Consider the following 24812-nt stretch of genomic DNA (forward strand, 5'->3'; position numbering starts at 1 on the left):
CGTAAAACAGTTAGGACGATCGTACTAGGTATAAATGGCAAAATAGTTTTTAACACATACAGTGAAGCAATATATAACTTATTTTTAGCTTTTTACTTAAAACACTAACTTAAATTATTGTATAATACTCGAATGAATACACAACCGCTTTTAGCTAGCTCACACTTAAAAGAATCCCAGGCAAGCATATTTTAGTATTATTATTATTAAAACGCTTTTATATCAATATAATTTTACTACACTATTATTCAATATATAGACTGAACCGCATCCGTGGCTCACACGGGCAGTCATTTAGTTTTAAAATAAGAGCTAGACGCGACATTCCACTAAAACATTACCCATTAAATGGACATAATATAATCTAAAGTCTAAACTAACTGGCAAGGACACCGCATAGAGAATGTGTTCCACCTGTTTGAGTTACTAGAAATAAGTCAACTGCGGCACTTACTACTTCCCGCTACTTCCACTCGCTTTCAAATTTTATTGTCTTGACCCAAACCCGCTATAAAATGATATCAAGACCCACTTACTTCAGAGGTATAACCAAAATTGAGATAAAATATTTCCTTAATAATCAGATAACTACATTGTCTCTGTTATTTAAAAGTAATAAATACATCTTAATTTGGAAAAACAAAACGTGTGTGTACCTATGTACACGCGTTAGAAGTTATACTTCTTTGGTGTAACAAGATAAAAAAAAACAAACTTATTTAAATTATTCTACGTTTGTAGACAAAAAATCGGTTGTCTGTAAAGTCGGTTTACTAACGATAGTTGAACGTGACAACGTCATAAGAAAATATTGATGGAATGGTTGCATTTTTCAAAACAACATTTTTAATTTTATTTGTTTGATAGATATTTTGTACGGATATAGAGAAGGAGGTAAATGGAAATCACAATTGAATTGATCAAGTTACATTTATTTGTACGCATAAATACAATTATGTCAATTTTTAACAAACGAACGCTGCCGAACGCGGAGGCCGATTGTGCCTCTTTGTCGCTCGTTCCGCGCTCTTGCTTGCACTTCAAGCCTTAAATGGAACGCCTCAGAGCGAGGTAACGCCACATGCGTCAAGAGCGAGGTCGCCGCATGCGTCATGTTTTTTCGTGTGTGCAGCCGGCTCCATCGAATTATAAGACGTTGTCACGTCAAAAACGACACTAACAATAGAAAAAACTAAAATGTGGACTATTTTAGTTTTTTTTGTGACGGTGTGCGCGCGCATCGTAAAAATTTACTTTCATCATTTTTCCCTAACGCGCCAAAAGAAGTATAACTTCAAAAATTATTATAATTCTCTTAATCTAAGTTTTAGTTAAAACTTAAATGCATTTGTGGGCTAACATACGACATATCAGTGTAGATGTTGTTTATAAATATTTATAATACAGTCCCAATATTTCCAACAATATATATTGCTCAATAATCAACCTCTTAGTTATTAACTGTAGATTAATTTTCTATAGGTTCAAAGCGAAACTAGAACAACCAACAGAGCGGAAAGCCTTTAACAAACTTTTATAGCTAAACTTGCTTTATGTACTCAGTTTATACGGTATTTATGTATAACTATTAAGCTTCATCGTATATTTATATATTTTGCCCTTTACTCTACACTTACTAATGTAAATTTTATTATAGAAGTAGTAATATTTAATAGTAGTAATATAAATTATCACAAAAGATGGATACAGTGGTTTATGTTGAAAGTTAGGAAAACCGAGCTTAAGAAACGTAATTTCTAATATTATGAAATGTATTATTTTATATAACTGATCCATCTGTCATCTATAAATCTCTTCTTCTTCGCATTCTTAAATATTTAAGGTCATACGTACCTTCTTATTTACTCTTCTTCTTCTTGAAACCTAACCGCTACCTCGACCCGCCATCTCCACATTGCTCTACCCTCTGCTTGTCTCATGGCATTAGAGATGTTGAGACCCATAATTTCTTAATATGGTCAGCGATCAACCCCGACTTCTGCAGTTTGACAAAACTACGCCGTTATCTTCTACCAATATGGCCAAATTAGCTAAGCACCCTTTTATAAATGATAGTCTTGATCTTTAGTGTGTTGAGAATGGACTTGTTGGTTATTTTTGGAGGCCATGATATTCGCAACAATCTCCTCCGCAACATCACGGATGCCTCTATTTTCGCTGCACTTTGACCACGGCTTTCATCCGTACAACTCGTACTCACGTATAAAGAGCTCTTTATCGTTTAATATTTAAATATGTATTTGTGTACAGACGTTTATCAAGTATTATTCATAAATGTGTTCTATGAACGCACTTGCACCTCCACCACCATTAAAGTCACTATAACTGGAATGGTATTTATTAAACAAGTCTTATTATATATATTAAACAAAATAAAGTAATTTAGTCTCCAAAAACCTCAACAAAACACTATTAAACACCGTTTTTCGCTACCTGTATAATATTTTAAGAGCAAAACACTGTGTCAGCATAACGTTTTTTGTCCTTCATAATCTGAGTCGTAAACCTCTGGAGATTTTGTCGAGAACATGATGACTACAATATATAAGGTTTCACTTTTTATGTGAACTTACTGTTACTTTAAGAAGGCTTATTTTTTTGCCAGAGGGTAGGATGGAATTATTCGAGAGCTTTATGGGATGTTTCAAAGTTGCCAAGGCTGATAATATTTAACAATAAATAAACAAAACATGTATGCACAATATAAGCTTTTAAAGTATTTATAAAGGTTGTGGTAACAGATGAGTGATTAATGAAATTAATTGAACTTGAAATAGGTTAATTACATTTTATTATTTTAACGCTTTTGAATAACATTCAATAGTGAGTGTTAGTGCACGTTAGTATTAAGTGCTAAACAATGGTAAGGGGAAAGAAACAAAAACCCTTGATAGACACTGTAAGTAGTGTTAATGGTGACATTATTATGTTACATATCTTTATTAGTAAACTAGCGGACCCGACAGACGTTGTCCTGCACGGTATTTCAAGCGATTAGGATATTAAACAAAGTATGAAAGTACCGACTTCAGTGCCATCTGCAGGGCTGATGATCCACCCAAACACATATCAAAAAATCATTCAAATCGGTCCAGCCGTTTAAGAGCAGTTCAGATATATGTAAGCTGTCCTATCGTTTAAGTTAGATCAAACTGCTCACGGTGTGCAAATTTTATTGAAATCGGTTAAGTATTTTAGAAGTCCATAGCGGACAAACAACGTGACTCGTAATTTGTATATATTAAGATTAGGTAAGACCTAAATTGCTTATTAGTCTTAAGTTAGGCTAGATTGTAATGCCCAATCAAATCAAATCGTGAGAAAATCGTCATCGGCTTGCCTTAGACCCATCATGATCATCATGATCAACTACTTGCCCATTAGATTGACAAATGATCATGAAACAGATACAGAAATATGAGGCCTACACCGAGAAAGATTGTAGCGCCACTGATTTATTTATTTAATATATAAATAATAAATAGACTACGAATCGATTTAAATGAAGATTGTTATCTCTTTACCATATCTTCACCGTTCCTACCGCATTGTTATCTAAAATAAATAGTCATCCAAAGAATCGTCAAAGCCACAGAAATGAAATCTTATTTTCATACAATATATTGAACAGACAATAAAATCTTCAAAGAAATCCAAAAACGCTGATTCATAGAAATATGCTATAAACGTGTGCAGGGTCACCCTTTGATATTTCGGGTACATCGTCTAAATGAGATAAGACCTCTGAAAGGCGCAGGAAAGGATTATTTTATTATGCTTATGAAATTTTCTGGCCCGGATTTGAATTGTATGGTCTGCTGCGTCTTCTTATCGTAGGGTTTATTATCGCTGGTATCTTTCTAGAATAATTCTCTGAAGCGTTGACCACCTGTTTATTATCTTTTGTCCCATACTTAGTAAGAACATAGGCCTGAAAAAAATTTATGGTCCGTTGCGTTTACTCCTACTGTTGTATGGGTGTGTAATTCTTCTTATAATTTACTATAGATCTTTTTCAACTGTATGTCGTGTCGTCCGAACGTAGAATTTATAATATAGATTTTTAGCTAGCCAAACATTTCTATAGTTCACATGTCTCTACCTAATACCACGATAATAAAATCTTATAAAATGAATAATTAGCTTTATCATAGCTCTCTCTAAAAAAATCGGTTGTCTGTAAAGTCGGTTTACTGACGATAGTTGAACGTGACAACGTCATAAGAAAATACTGATGCAATGTTTGCATTTTTCAAAAGAAAATTTTAATTTTATTTGTTTGATAGATATTTTGTATGGATATAGAGAAGGAGGTAAATGGAAATCACAATTGAATTGATCGATTACAATATAATCGATGTAATATGATAAATACTTTATATACAATAAAGAAGTCGAACGCTGCCCAACGCGGAAGCCGATTGTGCCTCTTTGTCGCTCGTTCCGCGCTCTCGCTTGCACTTAAAGCCGTAAATGGAACACCTCAGAGCGAGGTAACGCCGCATGCGTCATGTTTTTTCATGCGTGCAGCCGGCTGTTTATACAGCATGCTGTCGTGTCACTGAGATCGTAAAATACTTAACCTTTCACGCCTGTGTTTTACTTGCTTCAAATGGACGCTTAGTTTCTTTTTATTTTTTATAAATTACATTCACTATATATACTAAATCCGTAGCCATATTCTTAAATAATAAGCTATGTTTACATGTGACCTAGATTAATAGCAATAAATAAGTTATACAAAGTCCTAATTCAACCTGGACATAACCAGTCGAGCGTTAGCACATTTACTTTTATTTCTACGTTTGGCCGAATTTTCTCATGTTCCTAATATTTCGTGAGAATGAAAGTTTTTTGCGTGGATCTGCAAAAGTGGATTTACTTAGCGAAAGTAATTTGGTAACGGAAAATCAACGTTTATATAAATGCCATTTGTATTATTTTATCTAATATCAGTAATAAACATTTAATAAAATATGAAGATTTACTCAAAAACTAACCTTTGGTGAACCCAAATCTTAAGTTAACAAAGACTATTTTACAACTAAAAATCTATTTTAGTTTATTATAAATGATTTTTTTATACACCTACCTTTTGTAATTGAATAATATTTTGTTTTTCTTTTCGTGGTTACATTATTCAATACAATAGCATTTCTTCCTTAGCCTTAGAGATCTATTTTTGTTTAATTGATTTTATGAATATGCAGTATCTTCTTTGTTAACATATTATTGTTACATTTCTTTCTTGTTTCATCGTCGACTGCTATGTGTTTGCAAATTTGGGATTATATTATTTATGATAATAAGTCTTTAATTTTATGTATTAACATAGATTTTTAAGGTGTCTTTCGTATTCGTATCTAAAGTCACAATGTCGTTTAGATCGCTGTTAAATATGTCAAACTTTATTCAATAAAAATGGTTTGATAGCTCTTGAAACTAGACTTAAGTTGGATAGACGTTCTTGAATACGGGCCTAAGGCTCCTGCGTCAATTTCTGGTAATTATATATTAATTAATGCCTCCAAATTGCTGTTTTAAACAAGTCGAAAGAGAATATTAAAGAATTATAACTATAAAAATAAATTCGTTATTCAGTATTGATTACATTGAATACTTTTTGACGTATCACAGTCAAACACAATGAATGAAAAATAAAGACTGAGTTGACAGATCAAATATTGTTATTATGGATACGTACGTATATGGTCTTAATGTTGGATACGTTTACAATTTTTTAAATTTAAACGTTGTTAGATAAAAGAATTGTTTAGAGCGAGTGTTTAATAGGCCCTGTTAATTTGAGCGGTAAAGCCTATCCCCAAGGAAATCTAAAACATATTGCTATCCGTCGGTTGGTTAGCTTCAAAAACATGTGCTGTATTTTTTGTTTCCGGTGGGAATGAAAAAAGATTGGTTTCCAAATTCAAATTGTGGAACATTTATTTGTAACGGATAAGAAAAATACACTTTTGTGCCTACCATGCCTATGCTAGGTTAAAACTGGGTCATCCGTCAAATTAATATTGACAAATTTTTCCAAAACTGTATACATACAATCATACATACATTGCGATGTGGTTTAGTCAACTTAATTTATCTTCTATCTAATGTTGTTAAAACATAGTCAAACTAACCTAGAAGACTATCTAAAAATAACAACATAATTTGCTAACTGGCTAACTAAATCCTTACATATGTTATGTAGGGATTGTAAATCACATTGTTTTGAATATCAATAAAAGTTTTTCAAAAGATATATTTTTAACAAAAAAAAAATTGAGGGTATTTTTTTAAATTTATCAACGGTCTTTGTGATAGAATACAATATATAACATTATACAATTTCGGCACAGAAAAGAGCCGTTTATTGAGTCAAAATTGGTTACAACAGCTCAAGTTTAATTGCATTCCATTACTTAACTACAACATAACAATATCTACTGAAATTAAATATTCGTTCTTGGAATAATAACACTACAAACAAATTAAACGAAAGCTCGTCTTCAAGATAATAACGCGTTGATCTAAGGATATTGTTTCAGCTTCATATTCACGAAGATTGTATTTGTGCTATACTATGTCGTAATCCTTTATAAGATTAAACTTTGCAGAAATTTCAGCTTGTATATAGATTTATCTGTACATTTATTCAATTTAATATTTTAAAAGTACCGCACTAGGCTGGGAACCGAAATTCATAAAAGGCTGATCACCTACTTACATTACATCACTGAAATAGGAAACTTACAATGTAAGAGCCAAAAATATACCCCATAAAAATCCAATTCGAAGCTTACTTACGATATATTTTGAATGTTTGTTTTTCGCCTACTGCCAGAAGTTATATCAGCCTTATAGAAATTAGTACGCACTTTTCTTGAAAAACCCTACGTCGTATTGGTTCGGAAATACCTTGACGGGCAGCTGTATCTAAATAATGGTGGTATGCGGCAAAAAAAGTACCTTAGGAAACCCGCATGACTTAGTCATGAACTTGACCTTTTTCTACAGATGTTCTAATAAACGTTAATTTATATCGGCAGCGCTAACCTAAACCTAATAATGATTTTTTATATATCTTCCGTGAGCATTGAACACTCATGGTGGATCTACGGAATCTCATACTGAAAACTCAATTAAACATGAAAAATCGTCAATTAAATGTGTTTCACGTACCTATATTATTTAATATTAATAACTCATTTCTGTTTAATTTGTATTCATCTATACATTACTACGTTTAATGTCTAAACAGACTTTTCAATCACAATTATCGTAAAGAAGCGGGCGGGAATTAAACCCCTGGAAGAAAAGGGATCCGATTTCGTTTGTAGAGCCTTCAACGACATGGCTATTTCCTGTCGATAGCCTTATCTCGCTTGCTATTTCACGAGAAAAATTAGGATCGTCCTCCAGTTATACCGATACGCAAAGGGCGTTTTTATAAACGTGAACAAAACCTACAAAATCAAACTATTTATATAAAACCGTAAACCTAAATTGAGACATCTTTCAGCGTCTGCTTTATTGATTATTTATTTCCATAGCAGGTAGCTTAAAATGGTCAGATGCAGCCTATACTACTAGCCTTATTGTATTAATTACTATTTTGGTATCCTATTGAATTTTAGATTACCAAAAGTAAAATCCAATTTATTGGAATTGAACGTCACATTTTTACCAGTCAAACGGCGTAGTCGAGGGCATAGAAAAAGAACTCGCAAGAATCGTTTTTAAAATTTCTTCTTTCTGATTTATTTACAAACCTATCGATATTATCTTCTTGCACTATTTTGAACGCCAAACAGCTACTCAGAGTTCAAGAAATAAAATTTGATGACAAATAATTAATTACAAAGGGTAATTATAAATTATCGCATATCACATAGTGGATTCGGTTGATGAAAGCTGTTCTGGAGGTGTACATAAAAAGGTAATTAGGAAGTCGTTAGAAGGGAGTTGAGGTACCAAGCTTTATTGCTGATTGGTTTGTTAGAAACGATTTACCCTCACTAGTATTTAAATTGTCTTGTAATTAAGTAAATCTTTGGTAATTGAACTAAATAAGTTATGTACATAAATCGTTCTCATGATTCAGATGTATTGTAAAATGCTTTTTTGTAGCGTATACCAAACGTGATTACTACTATTATTAGCTTTACAGTCGCAAGCAATCGACGTTCCTTATTCTTGTTGGCTTGACTACTAAACGGTAAAACCAAATAAATAAACATGCATGTTATAAGTTCTAAAATTCGTTTATAAATTTCTGCAATATTTAGAGCCAAACTACGTCTTTTATAGATTATTTTGAAATTATGAAAGATAAAAATCCACATTTATTTGGTTAAAACACGTAACACAATCACTTTAATATTTTTTTTCAAATGCTCCAAAGGACTTTCGTTCTTGTATTTGTATATATTTCTTTTTGTAAGCTCCTCAGCTACGTTTATAGTAATTTACTATTTATTTATTATTGAATGTTTCATCGGTATCCTATATTATATTTAAAATAAAAAAATATATTCTTTAGCTTGTTAAGATTCGTAAGGCCTTTTTAAATTTTACGTGTATTCTTTAGTGTTACAATGCTAGAAAATAAGTAATTTTTCTAGCATTGTATCCGAATTGAATCCGTTTCAACTTTCAAATGTATTTCAAATATATTTAAACATTGTAAATGGGAATAAAAATTGTTGGATTTGCGTTCCCTAATTGCCATCATTTCCCATAAAATCTGATAAAAGCCAAGAGGCTGATTGCAGATGGATTAAGAATAAAAAAAAAATTTTAAACGTTAATAGGCCTTACTTAAAAGTGTTATAAGAAAGATTAATATTAGCAAATAACAGATGATCGTCAGAATAATCGATCGAGAGCCGTATGTTATTAAAATTTTTAGGATATTAAAATTGCAAACAGCGAATTGCCACAAATTAAAATGGCCATAAATACACCATATCCAATAAAATCCCCGATTGAAACCATTAGCATTCCATTAAATCAAGCTTTTATTGATACATTCGATTCAAATAATTCAGGAAGATTTTGTACATTAACCTATTTCGTGAATTTTATCTTTTTCAAGCATTTTTAAACTATTTTAAAGATTCTACAGAATTTTTTTTAATGAATTTATAGATTTAATATGTCGACGACGCTCTTACCTGTTAATATTATTTTATACTTCAAACAAGATTGTTTTAATTTAAAAATTATGTCTGGAGAAGCGCTTGAGTGCATAAGGTATTTGTGTTAAAGTTTCTAACACTTGCATTAAATACAAGAAATATTAAGAAGAAATTCCATAGGACAGAAAAGAACTTAAATAACATTTTTAGCCAGATTGTTTCACTATAAATAATATAAAAAAAACAAGACTAAATGAATAGACATTTGCATACAGTTCATTCAGTTAAATTGTTTTAATTGCGAAATGAATCTAAATTCCACATACCACAACACTTGAAATTTAGTTATAATCCATTTACTCAAATAGATTCAAAAGCTAAGAGGAAAGTTTTAATTAAACTAAAATTTTCATACAAAAACCTTGTTAAATCTACTTAATATTGTTCATAAAACGTACTAAATATTTAACATTCAAGCAAATTCATTCGCTTGAGCGGATGAGCTCTTTAAAAATGCAAATGCATCCAAAATGCAGGCAAAATGTAAGGTACCCTCATAAGTTTAAAGTTAAATTTATTAAATTTGAACTCTATAACTCGCTGACAAGTTACATATTATTATGTACACAAATTTCTTATTGTATGGTTTACTTTATGAGGGGTAGCGGAACGTTAGTTTAACACATTTGTAAACTTATCAAAAGCAGGACATCCAAAGTTTTACCATTTTCTGTTGCATTGACGTAAGGTAAATGAGGTATGCCCCCCCCCCCATATTATTTACATATTTCTGTTTGTTATATGTACTGATAATCAAAGCGTTTCATCAGCCATCTGCTTTAAGCAACTATTGTTTCGCTGGGCAATACCCAGCAGGTCATATATATTATATATACACAGAAATAAGTATATATACAAAGACAAAACATTATTATATATAATATATACATAACATGCATCTGGAGTAGAATTACAATATCTCAATAACGATTTATCCGCGGCGGCTAATCTCAATCTCAATCTAATTCAGATTTGTCATCAGATGGGTACATGTGTAATTAATCTTTTCCAATTAGTAATATCTGATACATTCTGCAGATATAGGTTTGTGGGACACTATACGAATATCATGAGATTGAACGCAGGATCGGCAATTGCACACACTAGCAGCTTCTATTAAAATTGTCTGTACTAACCACTAAACCAATAAATTGATAATACCTTTATGTCCAATCGGCTAATCGCCCAGCCCGCACCTTACACCGCATTCTAACTGGCGACACGCCAACCGCCGCTGCCTGCGGAAGTCGAGATAGAACACAAAAGGAATAAAAGCACCCATTCAGCACATAACATACTTGTTACATACTCGGTGAAGATTTCCAGTAATAGGTTTTGAGATGCACGCCAGATGTCTTCGTATGAGACAATTGTGCGTTGTGCATAGGCTTTATTGTGTTAGAAAACTGATATCTACAATTTTATATCATTTAGTCGGTGGGTTTGATGTTAAGCGAAAGCCATAGCGCATGTCTGTGATTCGTCTGAAAATATAGTCCCAATAAAATGGAAAGTTGTCGCTAGTGCCAACATTGTCTTCTTTCATTTTCACTGCTCATCTACAGCACTGTTGGCCTAGTGGCTTGTGTGACCTCTCTTCCCGTAGGTCACAAGTCGTAAGTTCGATCTGTGTTGGGCTGTGCTATGACTTTACTTTATAAGTGCGCATTCTAACACTCGCTAGCACGGTGAGAGAGGAAACCGTTGTGCTCTCACAACGGTTGTTGTGCCGTTCTGTTTTGGTATGCAATTCTCTAATTGCATACCAAAACAGAACGGCTAAGAAGGCTTGCCTATTAGATTTTTTTATCACGGAACAGAAATAGAAATTCGAGTCTAAGACTTTGTCCAAGGTTGTAGCGTCACTGATTTTTTTTTAAATAGATTGACGGTTAGGTTAGGTATAATGGTAAGTGTGGCTCGAAATAGCGTAGCAGACGCTGTTAACAGGGGCAAGGATTAAAGTAAACTATTGCCCTGCGTCCCATTAAACCGAGCAGATGTCGCTGTTGTTCATTGCATTTCTCTGACCGACATCCACACCTTAAGAAGTTGCCCCGGCACGAAGGTCTGTAAGTTGACTTCCAAATAGTAAGAATATTGGTTATTGTAATGGCTGTTAATTAGCCAAAATTAGTTGAATAATAATCATTATGAGCTCTTTAACCTGAAGGCGGATTTTTAAAATTGGAAACAAGTTTTGTTTTTTTTTTGTTATTGTACTTTTCAATATTAATAAAAAGTTCATTAGTTAAATTTAATGTTTTGTATTTTCCTATTACTTCCAAGTGTTTTCTTTACAAATGCTTAGGCTCCTATTTCAATATGTTTACTTACAAAAACGTCGTGTCGTGTCTGAAAAACCACACTTTTTAAGAGCATGGTGACATCTTATATTGAAGCGTTTTGTCTTTTATTTCGACACAGACATTGTGATGAATGTAAACGAAATTATTACATGGAAATCCACTTACCTGATTTTAGAAGAATGAATTTAAAACCTATAAATATCTAGTAATGGTTTCTCCACATTTAGTTATTAAAACTTCTATAAATAAGAATAGCCTCCGTGATTTAGTGGTTAGTCAATCTGATGTTTAATCTTAATTTATTACTCAAAAGTATAGTAGGTAGGTCTCATGTCTGTCTCTGTGATGGGTTGTGGATTGCATTTATTATCAATAATGTATATATAGGAGCAAAAATTGTATATAAATAATTATTTAATAAAAATGTGTTTCTACTGAAATCGTACCGACCGCGACGATACAGTAAATATTAGTTAGACCATAGTTCATCGAAATTGTAGGTTACCAGTGAGATTGTTTTCGTGTTTGAATTCCTTTTTACCTAATATTTTATTATCCATATCATCAGCTTATAATGCCTTGAATTTTCATCAAAGCTTTTATACGAATCTGTCAAGAGAAAAGTATGCTTCTGACTTCACATAATTTGTAGACTCAAATTTCTTTGTGAGTTAAGAAAAAGCTTTTGACAAGCATTTTATAAATAAATTATTCTAAGAATGTTTATCTTTTACTTTACAAATCTATCTTATTTGGTTTAAAAATGAATTAGAGGTAGAAAATTTATATGAATATTTATTTATATAAAAAATTATACCAAATTATGTTTTCTTTTGCAGGTAGTGAAATAATTTTCAAGGAGAGAGTAGGAGAGCAAGTGTTAGTGCGGGCCCGCCTACGTGACGGGCCCGCCGCTGTGTTTAAAAGGTAATAATGACAAGTAAAATTTTACAACTTTTTTTATGAAGAAGTAGGCTATGTTCACATGTAACGCGCGTTAACGCGCGTCAACGCGCAATCAAATTTGAAGAACGTTCAGATGATGAGCGCTAACGCGCGTTGCGACAGTACTCGTCAGTCTAGTTCGGTAGAACGTAGAAAATGGACGTGGAAGAGGTTAATATTTTGTGGTTATATTATGAAGAAAAAGAAAACGTACACATTGGGTTCATCCAATTTTGAAAAAAAAATACAAATTATATTATATTTTTTATACAAATTTGCTATATTCCAACTTGCTGGCCTTTTTTCTACTTCATCGATTAGTAAGTTGATGTCAATATCTTCAATTTCACTCATTTTAAATGCGAGAACAAAATATAATTACGAAAATTAACCAAATTACATGCGATCGCGATGAAAGCGCGCGCTCATCTGAACAGCAAACGGACATTACATTAATATCAAAGCGCGCGTCAACGCGCGATCACCTGCGTCTAGAGACTTTTTCTCTGAGCGCCGCGTTGACGCGCGTCAAGTTTTTGCCATCTGAACATAGCCGTAAGCTAAAACTTGCACTTATGTAACAAGTTACCGCAGCTATCCGGGTAGGCGCATTTCTTAATTTGTTTATTTTTGTTCAACTCCTAACACTGAGTTCGTGCAGATTAGGAATGTTTAACCACTAGGCTCACAATGGTGGAGGAAAGATGTTGTGCTCTGCGGCCTAAGCGGAGGATCCTCGACCTGGAACCACTGACTTTCTCGAAGGTTCCAGTGGCTTAGGTCCAGATATAGATTGGTATAGGTAGTAGTTATAGGTTCTTTACCGTTATTCAGGTGTAACGTCAACGTACTGTCGTTGCTACAGTCTAGTCTACCTTATACAATATTCTTAGCGCAGAATCTGGATAAATTATTAGCACATCAAATAATTGATTGTAAATGAACCATATGCTACGTTAAAATTATATTGCTGCCCACTGAAGTATTTCCGAACAAATTCGACTTAGGGTCTTTTAAGAAAAGAGCGTACCAATTCTTGAAAGGCCGGCAACGCACTCGCGAGCCATGGGCGGCGGTATCACTTAACATCAGGTGAGCCTTCTTCCCGTTTGCCCCCTGTTCTATAAAAAAAAAATATAAATCGAAACCTCTATTTATATCCAAGACATTTATCTTATATATTTTACAATATAATTAATAAAATATTCAAACCTCGACATGCGAACTCAACCTCGGACATGTTAAAACATAAAATAGATTAACAATGTCAACTAAGTCCCTAAGGTCTTTTAATAAAACTCACTAGACTGAATTTTAAAATCACGTCCCGCGGCGTGTATTGAAACTTGTGGTTTCAATATCGTAACTTTACAAGGTCTCTCGGTGACGGCTAGTTCTTAAGTGAAAATGCTCTTGTGATTTTATCGAAATTCAGACTTTTGCAATATAACTTCATTCGCTCGGGTGCATTCTGAATGTGTTATTTCATTCGCGGCAAATTAGATTTTCTGCTCGAATCTAAAATTCCTTATGAAGTAAGAAGTAAATGCTAGCTAGTTTATAATATATTTATTTATGAGTTGAAACAACATGCATGCTTAAAATACAAAAAAAATATGACGTCACAAATTATCCACATTGATTATATTAGAACATAGACATTAGCGCGCTGGAGTTTCACTCCTTAGTTGTTGATATACCCAATTACCCAGGTGCCGCACTGCAGGACTTGGATCATCGTTTCCTGTAAAAACAGCAAAGACGTGGACTCCTTGCCCCCTCCATCTTCTGTAGATAATTAAATACGGGTTCATTTAAGCGGCGCTTAAACAACAACAAAAAATTACAACTAGGAATGAAAAAAACTCAGCTGTTTAAGTAGACTACATTGGTAATGGTTCTAGTTCGAACCCCTGGTATACATCAAGGCTTTTACGTGTGCACAATTAATAAACGCATATACCATGAAGAAAAACATCTTGAGAAAACCGAAATGTTATAGAATTAATAGATTCGTGCATTTACTTAAAAAATTGATACAAAAGTGAGATTCTCAAGCGGGCCATAGACGTACTGCATGTTGCAGTCAAGACCGACTGCAATATGCGGTTTGCTCAGGAACTGCTCGGGCGGTCCGTGTATTGCGAATATGAATTTATCATGGAAACTGCAGATTGCCGTGCGGCGACCGCATATTGCAGTCGGTCTTGACTGCATAATGCGGTCCGTGTATGGCCCGATTTAGACTAATGATTGAAGGTCAATCCTTTTATGCGTAAAATAAATGCATAAAAGGATTGACCTACAATCACTAAAGGTAAGTTTTTAAGTTTAAACATGAATTTTTTAATATACATAAACGTTAATATGCATTTATTGCAATATTTACACACATTTATAAATATTAAACAAATACATTTAAACGTTATAAAACTCTATTTATATTATATACATTAGGTATATACTATGGTAGGGGAGCCCAAGAGGGGATTTCGGGATTTACTAAAGCGCGGCAGATTAATATATAGGGGGATACCTTGTACCCGGTTAAGTACCTCCACAAAATATGAGGCCCATATATAAGGCCGCACGTGAAGGAGACAGGATCAGTTTAGTAAAAAAAAATTGACCATCAGAAATTCCCGAGCGCGTCAGATTAAGGTAGGGTGAGTTAATTACATCCTAAAAAGTGTATATTCCACTAATCTGACAATTTGAGAGTGACGGAAAAAAAGGGGAGGGCAACAAAGTTGTAAAAAAAAAACGTCATCTCGACATTCTCGAGCGTAGCTAATTTTTTTTTTATTTTGAAGGAAATAATTCAAGAATAATGAAAAATATATAATCTGACGATTTCCGCAAGCCGAAATAACAAAAATTCGTCGATAAAGTTAAATGCGTGCAGCTGCGTGATGCCTACATTTCCTTAAACCGATCGGAATCTACTAAACGGCGTTCTAAATATTTCCCTCAAAATTACATTTCCTGTGAATTTGAACTGATTCGGACTGATAGATTTTGAGAAATTTTGAAAAATCTTAAAAAAATAAGAAATATTTTTTTTTAAAGTGGTTTCTTTATCGATCAATTTCAAAAACTAATCCGCCTTTGAACTTGAAAAACCACGTCGATCGCCACCAAGCTGGTCAAAAGCGGTTGATTCGTTCGAGAGATATCGTACACGAAAGAAACCCGAAAAAGTGTTTTTTCGGGATTACTCCGAAATTTGTGGTTCGATCAATTAAAAATTATTTATGAGGATGATAAAACTGCGTCGAATGCCGCCAACCGCGTGAAAATTGCTTGATCCATTCAAAAGTTATTGCGGTTTGAAAATTCCAAAAATAGTGTTCTATGAAACTTCTATCAGACTTTCGAGCTGGGAGAGCTCAAATGCATAGAAATGTTATTTCTTTGAACTCAGCGAGCTCAAAATATCAATTTTAAGCGCCCAGGAATGGAATTAGCGGGAAGTTGCAGGGATGGCCCTTTAGGTGAACCGTTTTTCTATTTTTTTTTTGTCAGATCAGGCGAATCCCTCTAGATAATCGTCAGATTATGAGACAGTACGTTTAGAACATAAAGATGAACCACATATATCTTAATCTGACGCGCTTGAGTATTTCAAAATTGCGATTTTTTTTTGCAAATTAAGAAAATGGCTGTGGGTTTGCGTCCCATCGAAATCGTCAGATTAGTGAATGAGAGCTTTTTTTTGGTTCACTTAACACTCCCTTAGAAAATCTGACGCGCTCGATAATTTTTTTCTTTTTTTATGTTTCAACCCTTAAATACAACCACCCGCATCATGCAAACGATCAGATTAACATACGTACATTATTAAAAATACGTAGGGCATAGATGCTATCAATATCTGACGCGCTGGAGGATGTCCATGCAACAGTTTTTTTTTACATATTTAACTATCTATAGCCGCTTCCCCCACCGATGAAAAGGAATTTATCATATAACATTTTTTTCTTCTTTTTATCTAAGCTTTGCATCCCAATAGGTCTCTACGACGCTCGAGTAAATCCCCATTTAGCATCGTGGGCTCCCCTACCACTATGGTTGTTCAATAAAAAGTGATAAGGCGTATAACGTAATTAACGTAATTAATTTTTCAAACAAAAATATTTTATTACCTACGACGCAAACAAACTACTATATTTTAAAAAACAAAAAAAGAATCGATTACTTTTTATTTTATCTAATGTCTGGGCTATGCCTGGCAGTATCTTTTTTCTTTCTAAGAACACCCCTCGTATCTTGCATTTAACAATGTCACGAAGGATTCTTTAGATTCGAGTGCACGTTTTCGCTCACATTGTTGAATAGTCCAATAACGTGACATCGTGCATTACAATCAGTAAAGAGTTTCTAAATTTATCCGAGTTAACTCATGAATTAAACTAATTCATGGCTAATTGGTCTACACCATGAGACATATACCTATTTATAACTGACTTTAGAAAACTCGAAGAATGTAGGTACTATGAAATGTATGTTTTGAAGATTTTTATTTTATTTACTTTATTGATTTATTAAGGAACCTAAATAGATACGTCTCTATACAGTAAAAATAAAAAAAAAGTAAAACATAAAATAAACACATTGGACATATCCACAAAATGTTTCACTGATAAAAAATATAATACAAAGACGTAAAACAAGACAAAACATGACAGCACAAAATTTATAAATTAGGAGAACGACAAACAAACTAGTAGCTATAAAAAAAGGAATATACAAGGCTTAAGACATTATGAGTTTTAACTTATTCTTAAATGAAGCAGTAGAGGAGTGCGAAAAAGGCTCAATAGTAGTGGTAGAATCCAAGGTAGAACACATCCTGTGAAGAGGCTCACGGAACCCAATGTTGGTTCTGGGAGTCGGAAGGTTAAACACTAATATACGTTTTCTAATTAATACACTTATATACGTTTTTCATCGCTATACAGTCTACTCGGGTTTGATGAGGCAGCCTCTATATTTCTTCCCTTGTCGCTCTAATTATTTACACGTCGTAGTTCAGCCAGAATTGAGTTGCTACGAGAAACTAGAAAATCATATATGACTAGCGGACCCGACAGACGTTGTCCTGCTCGCACGTCTTAAATACAAAAAAAAACATCTTGAACTTGAATATACACAAGAAATTTCATCAAAATCGGTCTATAGGTCGGGAGTATTAATTACTGTCTTCTTTCCTACTCACAAAGCCTAAATATCGCACTGTACGCCTTACCGCCAGCAACTCGACTTCTTAATGGCACTGGAAGCAGTTTGAAAAAATCCTGATATATATATCAAACACGATAAGAATAATGTTAGCTAACCTTTATCATTTTTATCACCCATTATCAACTTTGTAACATATCGTTAACATCATTTCATTGTTGTAAATGTTTCTCCATAAAACCGTTTCGCTCAAACGAGCTCTCGTAAAATATACTACTTTATGATACGCCATGTTTTATAATGACACCGTGATTATTGAAATCGTTCTTATTAATTACGGCTCGAGTTTGCGCTAAGAATCTAAACTTCGTTTACTATGAAGATTATTATAAAGAATTGGCTTTACTTCTGGATAAATAAACACATAATTTATGAACCTGTGATGCTACAACGTAACTTTCAATATCATTAAATATTGGTTTTTTTCTGACATCATTTATAAATTATTATATATTTGGTATAAGTTTTGCAGAGTAAGGCGGCAGTTTTAAGCTATAGGGAACATTTTTGTGGACGTATAATGTATCAATTTAGTACCTTACGTTAAACTTTTTAAATAATTCGTAAATCGAGTAAATCTTCACTTATTTAAAAATTTGTTATCGTTCGCATCAAAGCTAGAGAACTGATAAAAGCTTTCCGAATATCTAAAGAACTTTGTAATCAAGTTTTATGTTAAATATTATCTCAAGGTCGAAACGATTAATTAGTCTTTCATTAAATTCCAAAAACTCGACTGTCGATTACGCAACGTAAAAATTTCGTGCGCGAATTTTGTTAGTCGTCTCATTAGTGAGAGTCATTACATAGAATGGATGGGATACATTATCAAAGAAATTTTCATGTAGATTGTCTAAATGCAAATTAGCAACCTTACTTTTTATTCAGCTAAAGTTTATGTATGATGTATACATTTATGCATGAGTTTTCGTTGCCAAATATCTGATTAAATTTTAGTATAACTTCTAACAGCAAAAGTTTTCATATCACTTATCAGTAATATCCAAATTTTATATATTTTACTAATTACTTTATTCTACACTCTATATTATAAAGGTTTGTTTAGTTGAACGCGCTAATCAGCAACTATTAGTTTTATTATAAAGTTCGTTTTGTGTTGGATACTCTATTATTAAGGTTTTTAAGACTAGTTGCATAAATGTACAATTGTTATGTTGCAAATTTAAGAAAAAACTATTTAAAAATATTTTAATCTCAGATACTAAAAGCCGTTATATATACTATAAACATTGTTATTATGTAGTTAGTTTCTGCCTTTTTCAATGTTTTTCAATTCCAATAGAACAAACGTAACAACATTAATAACTTTATTATTTTTTTCAAGTATCAGCTACAATACGAAAAAAACAATAATGTGTATAAATTGGTTTAATGAAGTATAATTAGTATTTAACAAGAGGAATTTATTCAGAATCCTAGAAAATCACAATGTTTATAACCCTTAACGAATACTTGATTACACATACACGTCGGAAAACAATCCACGTATCTTCGCTAACTAAAAGCGTTGAATACAAACAGCCAATCAGTGGCGGCTCAATCCCCTTCGACCAACAAATTCAGGAAATTTATTATACATACAATTTCGCATACAAAATTGATATTTCAAACTTACGCACAGCACGTACTCAATTTCGTGGTACATTAACATCAGCCGTAACAATTCTCTTTTACTGTTATATACGTTTATGACAGTGCTGTGTTTTAGCTTTGCGCGAAGATCAGGATTCTCATTTAGAAAAGCACTCGGTGAATTTGGTAATCATTTTCTATGACGCGTGTAATATTTTCGTTTATTGAGCACGTGTTGTTGTTGATGTAAAAATTACTTTTAATCCCCGTCTTTACACCAATGGACTTTCTTTGTATGTGCGCATTTTACATTCGCTCGAACGGTAAAGGAAAACTTCGTGAGGAAACCGGCTTACCCTAGACCCAAAAAGTCGACGTGTGACAGACTGATCACCTACTTGCATATTAGATTGACAAATGGTCATGAAACAGATACAGAAATCTGAGGCCCAGACGTAAAAAAAGCGTTGTAGCGTGTCTGATTTATTTATTTACTAGCTGACCTGGCTAACTTCGTTCCTCGTTTCGCCCTACAACCTTATAGTATCGTTGTTACTTTAATTTAAGTTATTTTAGGATTTCATTAATGTTAAGTATTACATTAATACAACTTTTTTGCAAATACAGAAATGTTTTATTGCTTGCCATTGCGAAAGAAGAATGGCAGTTTTACACATTAGGCATCTTCTCTCTAGCGTCAATATGGCGATACTGCATGTTAAGCACTTTCTGATATCCAACATCTTTTCATCAGGATCAAAGCATGGTTATGCATCTCCTCATTCACCTCAAGATCGGAATTTCTTGAACTGACACGAATTCGACGTAAAATGATGCGTAGTTTTGTCAACAGATGGCACCATATGGTTTTTGCATTCGTAAAATTAATTAATTAATTTATTGTTATTCGATAACTTATCCGATATTTTATTGCTTATTCTGCTATTCGGGACGGGAACAAATCCAACAAATCAAAAACCATGGCAATCGGTACAGCCGTTCTCGAGTTATAAGTGTTGTAACAAACACGACTTTCTTTTATATATATAGATATGATGTCATTCTATAAGAATATTTTGAAAAGCTACAAGTCTTGGCTGGTAACGAATAATACGTTTAGACAAAGACAAACGCATTATGCAATTTCCATAAAAAAACTGACTCAGGCATAGAACCTCATTAAAGCAAGATGGCTATCCTAATTAGACTAATAATAAAAACGGAACACGTATTGCTTTCCCAGGAAACAAACCCATAACAAATCATCGACACGTTAACTAGAATTAATGATTATTTTTACTTCCCGAGCATCCCTACAATTGTATTTTTAATGTTATCTTTAACCAGTTTACTTATGTATTTTTTCCTTCGTGTAAACTGAGAAAAATATTCCAGTTTCATAAAGAAACTCCATGTCAGCAAAATAAACAACATTTCACAATAAATAAACGAAACAGAAGGATTTGAGCGTAACTCTCTACATACAAATTTCGTATTAAGGATTTGCCCGGTTTAAAAATAGCGGAGACGAAGCTAAGCTACTTATCTGTAGTGTTCAGCTGTCATTGCCTTCTAAGTATTTGCTATCTGGAAGTGCACTTTACCGTATTAGTTCAGAAAACAGTGCGCATTCAATACATAATATACATATACTAGCTGATCTGGCAAACGTCGTTTTGCCATGTATATGTCACCGTAAAATTGTAAACACCGTTAGATTGTAATCTATCTCGCGAGATTATAAACTGTCGAAAGATTGTGAACCTCAACGAACTGCTTACAATTTAACGTATTATTATTCGGTAGTTATATGAAATTGTTGGAAAGTAAAATTAATCTGTAATTGACCAAAGAAGTTTGAATTATAACTATGTTAGTGTAGTACAATCTACCGAATAATAATACGTTAAATTGTAAGCAGTAAGCTGAGGTTCACAATCTTTCGACAGTTTATAATCTCGCGAGATAGATTACAATCTAACGGTGTTTACAATTTTACGTTAACATATATAATTTATAATAAAAAATAGGGGTCGATCGTAGAGGGGTGAAAATTAGGGGTTTTATGTATTTTTGAATGTTGTATCATAAAAAAAATAAAAAATAAATATTTATCTAAAAATTTAAAAAAAAAATTAGCGTTGGACTACCCTTAACATTAAGGGAGTTGAAAAATAGATGTTGTCCGATTCTCAGACATACCCAATATGCACACAAAACTTCATGAGAATCGGTGTAGCCGTTTCGGAGGAGTTTAACTACAAACACCGCGACACGAGAATTTTATATATTAGATTATCAGAAGATTATACTAAATACTCTCCGTTACAAAACCCATTGGAATCCTGTCATATCGATCAACTTTGTTTATGGGAGTACTACACATTTAGATAAAAAGTCTATAGTGGAACTAATTTAATAATTTAAGCTTTTAGCAATTCTTCAACGAGAAACGAAACACGTAAATAATGTAATGAATTCGAGTCCGAAGTTTCATACAAATGTTATAAATAACGTATTCATAACCAGCTGCCCACTGAAGTATTTCCGAACCAATTCGACTTAGGGTCCTTCAAGAAAAGAGCGTACAAATTCTTAAAAGGCCGGCAACGCACTCGCGAGCCCTCTGGCATTGAGAGTGTCCATGGGCGGCGGTATCACTTAACATCAGGTGAGCCTCCTGCCCGTTTGCCCCCGTCCTATAAAAAAAAAATATTTCTATGTACAATTAATGCGACTGTCTCCATAGTACATATTTGTATACAGTGACTCAACAATACAAGATATGCTTTTAAACCATTAAAGCCTTAACAGACATAATTGCTTCTTTTTTGCGTCTCCAAAGCAATACTTAAAAACTTAAACACAATTTGAAAAAACAGGCGATGCTAGGATATTTTACGCAAATTGGATCGTTATAGCAAATTACCCCAACGGTTTTGTTTGACAATTGGACGACACCATTACAGAAAATCAGTTTCTGTATAACCATTAACCAAGTAAAAAGGTATGATTAATACATTCTTAATGTAATCTTAACAAAGTAGGGGATTAAATAGAGATTACAAATTTAAACTACCCTATTTTTATTTAGACATGAGGGTAGTTTAAAAATAAGGTATTGAGGGTCTGCTTTTCTATTACGTTTATTAATATCTATCTTGAATTTTGTCTTTAATTCGACCCGACGCTTTTAAGTGTAATTGTGAGACGATTGCTCTGATCTACTTAAATAAGAATGAAAAATAAGGGTTTGAAGAAATGTGTTTTTAATGAAAATATAGATAACTATTCGCTGTTCATGAATCTGTAAGATTAGCTTTTAAGTTTTTAGTTTGTTATTAATATTTTTTTTTGTATTACTTTAGATTAAGGTTCTATATTTTTTTTACTTCTCGCACTCATCATGTTTCTTTTTTTAGTTTTTCTCTTTAACTAGGGTTGCCTGGAACAGATCGCTTATTAGCGATAAGGCCGCCCGTTGCATCCCTTATAATTTTTATGTATTGTGTTATTTGTGTTTCTTTTATTTTTATTGCAACGAAGTGTAAATAAATAAATATTTTTTAATGTTATACCAGGGTTGTAATTAATTTGTAATACACATGATAATAAATGATAATAAAATCATTAAATATTGATTTACCTATAACTGAATTGTGGAACTCAACAATAAAACTTAACTCAACCAAAGTGCCTTGCCACCTCATTTACCTATTCTATGTTCAGTGCGTTAAGCCGAAACATCAATTATACGTCATCTATAGAATGTAATTGAAAAGCAGTGTTGGCCTAGTGGCTTCAGCGTGAGACTCTTCGCCTAAGGTACTTTCGAACCCCGGCTGTGCCCTAATGCACTTTCTGTCTATATGCCCATTTATAACACGCTCATACGGTGAAGGAATACATCGTGAGGACACCGGCACGCATGAGTCAACGGCATATTTAGGTACAGCCCTGCGATTCTGTAACTCACTTCACGAACTCACACAGCGGTTTTCGCATCGGCGGTCTCTCTCAAATCAGTCGTGAAGCAGTCATTTTATGATTTGGCATTCTGATAAACAATCAAAGTACAAGCTCCCACCTTTTCAGAATGCCAAATCATAAAATGACTGCTTCACGACTGATTTGAGAGCGACCGCCGATGCGAAAACCGCTGTGTGAGTTCGTGAAGTGAGTTACAGAATCGCAGGGCAGAAGGCTGATCACCTATTTGCGTATAATATTAATAAAGCCCATTTATTTCCAACAACGTTAAATAACATTTTTATTTGATAAATATTCATCTAAAACTATGTTATTGGAACCCCATGTAGGGTAAAGGCCACCATGTCACTCCATGCTTTTCTTTTCAATGTACCAATTTTTAGAGGTTCATTTTTTGTTTTTATTTTATCTGGATGGTTATGGTCTCTTACCCCAGCCAGCCGGCTTGGAGGAGTTTTTATTCGGTTTAGTTTTTGTACGTTGTTTGTGTTGTCGTTTTTCCGGTTGCTGGCAGGTTGTAGTTGCTATTTATTAGACTTTTCTTTTAGTGCGTTGCTTCTAGGACGGGACATAAACTCAAATGCGTTCTTTGCAGCGATTTTCTATTTGCTAATGATCACGACACAGAAGTCTGAGGCATGAAACCTTAAATTTTGTAGCGCCAGTTTTGTACGTATTTTTTATAGAATGTGAAATTGATGAAATCGTCTTTATGTAAATCAGTTATAAATCTCTAACATCAACAAAAATCTATTAGGAGAAGTATATTTTACTTTGATGGAGCGAGGGTTTTCAAAGTTTTATCACCTATAAAGTCCTCCTTCCCTCTAAACCTGCGTCTTGATTGCATAACTTTGCCGTTTAAAGGATACGACACGGTTCCGACATGATTGGCTACCGTCGATTATAATTATAACAATTCAGTATCTTTGAAAATAAATGATAATGTTTACGAGAATATGCCATCTCAATATACACAATTCTAACGTGAATTTTCGAATGTAATTGTGAATTCACTTTTCCTAGCGTGGCGATAGCTGGGTGATATTTGTTCGAGCCGAAATCCGTTTAACTACGATTTTCGGAGCGTAAAACAAATTCCTTAATATCTGAGATAGTTAACATTAAATACACGAGGATAAAGTTTATAATAATCAAACGAACACCATATCACAGTGTTTCGATTTGTATTTCTCTCAAGTACATGCGCATACACACCTATTCACACACTCACTCATTCACTTCATTTGTAACACTAAATTTATAACTATTATTATTATTTTTTAATACGTAATAATTGTTTTCTAGTTACCCACAACACAGGGCCTCCCTAGTGTGGGGACTATCGATATATGAATTCTGTCACAAACCCTTTTGTCATAAATAAAGTTTTTATTATTATTATTTCATAGATTTTTTTACCTTTGGATAATAGGCTATGATTTAAAAATCGTATCGTATTATGTAAGTAGATTCGAATTCTGAATCGTTGGTTGCAAACTGTAGGCCCGCT

The 24812-nt window shown here is 33.3% G+C and overlaps 1 protein-coding gene across 3 annotated transcripts in view; it reads left to right on the top strand.

The window, feature by feature from the left end:
* LOC125049205 (RING finger protein nhl-1) overlaps positions 1–24812 on the top strand; it is an 80739-nt gene that overhangs the window by 16420 nt on the left and 39507 nt on the right. For all 3 annotated transcript variants that reach the window (XM_047648351.1, XM_047648355.1, XM_047648353.1), the window contains exon 3: positions 12370–12457. The gene's annotated coding sequence lies outside the window, so the exon portion shown is untranslated. The remainder of the gene's footprint in view (positions 1–12369; positions 12458–24812) is intronic.

Source organism: Pieris napi, chromosome 4 (assembly GCF_905475465.1).
Source record: "Pieris napi chromosome 4, ilPieNapi1.2, whole genome shotgun sequence".
NCBI lineage: Eukaryota > Metazoa > Arthropoda > Insecta > Lepidoptera > Pieridae > Pieris > Pieris napi.